The sequence below is a fragment of the Triticum dicoccoides genome, chromosome 2A (assembly GCF_002162155.2).
Source record: "Triticum dicoccoides isolate Atlit2015 ecotype Zavitan chromosome 2A, WEW_v2.0, whole genome shotgun sequence".
Lineage (NCBI taxonomy): Eukaryota > Viridiplantae > Streptophyta > Magnoliopsida > Poales > Poaceae > Triticum > Triticum dicoccoides.
The window spans coordinates 108719420-108723885 of record NC_041382.1 but is presented as its reverse complement, the minus strand read 5'-3'; positions in this window follow the sequence as shown (position 1 = coordinate 108723885).

Genomic DNA, 4466 nt, shown 5'->3' with positions numbered 1-4466 from the left:
TAGGTGTAATACCTAGTGCATCGGGTCCAATGAAAATCTTCTGTGACAATACTGGAGCAATTGCCTTGGGGAAGGAATCCAGATTTCACAAGAGAGCCAAACACATCAAGAGACGCTTCAATTCCAACCGCGATCAAGTCAAGGAGGGAGATATAGAGATTTTCAAGATACATACGGATATGAATGTTGCACACCCGTTGACTAAGCCTCTTCCACGAGCAAAACATGATCAACACCAAGACTCCATGGGTGTTAGAATCATTACTATGTAATCTAGATTATTGACTCTAGTGCAAGTGGGAGACTGAAGGAAATATGCCCTATAGGTAATAATAAATTTGGTGTTTATATTTCCTTATATCATGATAAATGTTTATTATTCATGCTAGAATTGTATTAACCAGAAACTTAATACATGTGTGAATACATAGGCAAACAGAGTGTCCCTAGTATGCATCTACTTGACTAGCTCGTTAATCAAAGATGGTTAAGTTTCCGGACCATGGACATGTGTTGTCATTTAATGAACGGGATCACATCATTAGAGAATGATGTGATGGACAAGACCCATCCGTTAGCTTAGCATTATGATCGTTTAGTTTATTGCTATTGCTTTCTTCATGACTTATACATATTCCTCTGACTATGAGATTGTGCAACTCCCGAATAGCGGAGGAACACCTTGTGTGCTATCAAATGTCACAACGTAACTGGGTGATTATAAACATGCTCTACAGGTGTCTCCAAAGGTGTTTGTTGAGTAGGCATAGATCAAGATTAGGATTTGTCACTCCGTGTATCAAAGAGGTATCTCTGGGCCCTCTCGGTAATGCACATCACTATAAGCCTTGCAAGCGATGTGACTAATGAGTTAGTTACGGGATGGTGCACTACAGAACGAGTAAAGAGACTTGCGGTAACGAGATTGAACTAGGTATGATGATACCGACGATTGAATCCCGGGCAAGCAACATATCGATGACAAAGGGAATGACATATGTTGTTATGTGGTTTGACCGATAAAGATATTCATAGAATATGTAGGAACCAATATGAGCATCCAGGTTCCGCTATTGGTTATTGACCGAAGATGTGTCTCGGTCGTGTCTACATAGTTCTCGAACCCGTAGGGTCTCATAAGCCCGATGTGCGTCTCTGGCGCCGGCTGTGAACGCACCGCGCGATGGCGCGATGGACGAGGGTTTTGGTGGGCCAGGGTAGTCAGCTGAGGTCGTGGCAACGTTGTAGATGCCCTTTGCTCACATGCGATCCCTGCATGTCATTGAAAAAGCAAGACGACCCGGCATGGTCTCAGGTCCAGAGGATTTAGTTGGCCGCGCTACACCACTCCGCGGACGTGTCGCGGCGCCCCGTGCATCCTCGACGAGCCGGGTGTTGGGGTGTGTTTGGATTGTGGCCAAATTGCACCTTGCCAAAATTTTGGTCATGACCAAAAGATTGGTCTTTGTTTGGATGGTTGCCATTTTTTGGCATGCCAATGAACTCTAGCCAACTCTAGTTCATTTTTCTTGCCAATGTCGGCCAAATCATGGGCAACCAATACATCAACCAAAATTTTGGTCATGACCCAAAGATTGGTCTTTGTTTGGATGGTTGCCATTTCTTTGGCATGCCAATGAACTCTAGCCAACTCAAGTTCATTTTTCTTGCCAATGTCGGCCAAATCATGGGCAACCAATACCTCAACCAAAATTTTGGGTACCCAATGCTTTGATGGGGCAACCTTGGGCACAAACCAAACATACCGTTGGTCGTGCCACAGCACTAACGCCACCCTCGGCAAACTGAAACCGACCGTGTCTAGCGACGATATGAGCGTGTCGCTCACCGCGGTCGCCGTGTCCAGAGGCGATGCTGGAGCTGCGCCCCGTTGTTGGCCCCAACGACCCACATGAACGTTTGTCGGTGGTGAGGAGGTCGTGGGCCAGCTCCTCCATTGGACTAGTCTACGCTACGTCATCCCGACGGGTGTGCCCCACATGTCTGTTTCCCTGTTTTCCCTGCCATATTCGAGCGTCAGTGCTGCGCATTAGGCCTTTCACTATATAGGCCAAGCAAGGCAACTTATTGTTTATTTGAGCCGTTCAAGTATAATCATGTGGCGTTTGCTTATTTCTCATTCCTCTCCAACCCTCTTCTCCATCGATCATGTCGCCCTCCAGTCGAGTCCATCCTCCCGCATGCCTCATTTGAACATTCCGCCGAGTATCATTCGCATGTACCCACCCTAGTCCTCTTTCAATAGATCTCCGGACCCCGAGATGAAATCGAGAGGGAACGAGTGGGGGCACGTGATACCTAAGGCGGATTCAAAATTTTGAACTGGTGATCATAGCATCCGTAAATCATATATAAAGGGTATTCAATGTTCGTTTCGTTTTTGAACGTACAATATACTCCCTCCTATCCTTTCTAGTTTACATATAAGTTTTATGTGTAGTCAAAGTATATCTACTTTGATCAAAAAGGTATCAACATTCAACAACGCCCAATCAATATTGTTAGATTCGTACGTACTCTTAGATTTGTACTCGAGATGGTTTCCAATTTGACTATTGACAAGATTAATAGTACATGAGATATATAATGTGAAAATTATATCATTGGAAACTCCTTTCACATATGAATTTGACCGTATGCTTTGTGTAAGTTGCATGTCATATATTATTACTCTAACATTTGGTCAAAGTTAGCCTCGAAAAACGCATTTGACCCTGTATGCTTTGTGTAAGTTGCATGTCATATATTATTACTCTAACATTTGTGGAAGTTGCATGTCATATATTATTACTCTAACATTTGGTCAAAGTAGTATAGTAGAAGTGGATCCTCTGACGTAGGCATCCCTGCCTTACCCTCCCTTTCGGTCACTTACTGGCAGACCCCATGCTTGCTAGGCCCCGCATGTCAGTTACTCAATGGGTTCGGCCACATCAGGGGATCCTCATCCGTAGTATACTCCCTCTGTTTTTATTTACTCCGCATAAAACGGAGGGAGTGGTGGTATAATAAATGACACGGGCGAGGGAGGGGGAGGGACATCGGTTTGCTCTCAACTGCGGTCCCACAAGCGAGCGAAAACACAAGACGAAGCGTGTTCCATTCGGTGAGCGACGTGGAGGGTCCAGCATGCCGGGCTGCAATGCGAACGCGACAAGAGCGATGTACAGTCAAAACCGATTGACCGGTCATCACCGGAACCACTATTCACACCAGAACCTTCGCTGCTCGGCCTACGTCAGCCACTGCCCTAAAACCGCACCAAATCTCCAGCCCATTCCCCCACCTTTCGATCCCCTAGCCCGCATCAAGCATCCCCTAGTTTGCCAGAAAGCCATGGTGCGCTGCAAGATCACTTACTACAAGATGCTAACGCTGGAGCGCCGCGTAGAAATCACGGCGGCGGTCGGCGCCACAGACCTCCGTTCCCAAGCTCGCTTTGCGGCGGGCCAATCCCCGAGTTCTCTAGAGCCAAGCTACGAGGAGGAGGAAGCCGATCCAATGTTCATGGCGGAGGTCGCGGCGCAGAAGGCCCCCGATGGGTATGATATGATGGACGTCGACTTCGTGCTGGCGTCCGAGTCCCCCATGGTGCAGGCAGACCAGTGCTTCAACATGGCGATACTAAAGGAGGACCGGGAGGCAGAGGCTCAACTTGACGCGGAGCGCGCGCATGCCGCTGCCATCGAGGCTCTCCTGCTGGCGGAACCGGATGTCGTGGATGTGAACCGGGCGGCGAAGGCTCAACTTGAGGCGGAGCGCGCGGATGCCGCTGCCATCGAGGCCCTCCTGCAGGCGGAACTGGACGTCCTGGACTTGAACCGGGCAGCAGAGCGACGCCCTCCCGCAGGCGGAATCGAACGTCCTGGACTTGAACCGGGCGGCGGAGGCTCGACTCGACGCGGAGCGCGCGGATGCCGCTGCCATCGAGGCCCTCCTGCAAGCGGAACCGGACGTCCTCGACTTGACCCGGGCTGTGCTCTCGTCTGTGCAGAGCGCCCGCACGCTCCGCTTGAACGAGTAGCTGGAGGCCGAGGACAACCACGGTGCGGAGACACACGTCGGCAGCGACGGCTGGTTCACGCTGGCAGCCAAAGACGACGAGGTCGTCTCTTTCCGCGAGCAGTGATATTTTTTCTTTATGTTGTTGTTTTTATGGATCTTTTGCTGTGTAAAAACATATATTTGTTATGCAAGTCGCCTGACTTGGGTCAGTCTACCATTTCAGGCGGTTGGATAAATATCCTACGTCTCCTAACCCTTCTTTCCTTCTTCCTCACCTCTTCATCTTCCCCAACAGACCATCGCACGGGCCGTACGGATACTCCCCAACATGCGGTTGGATAAACATACTCTATGAAACGAAAATTATGTGTAAGCGATAGGATAGCTGAGTTTGGTGTGTTCACATGCGACAGCACGTGTCAGTGAGGGTGCGTTCCCTT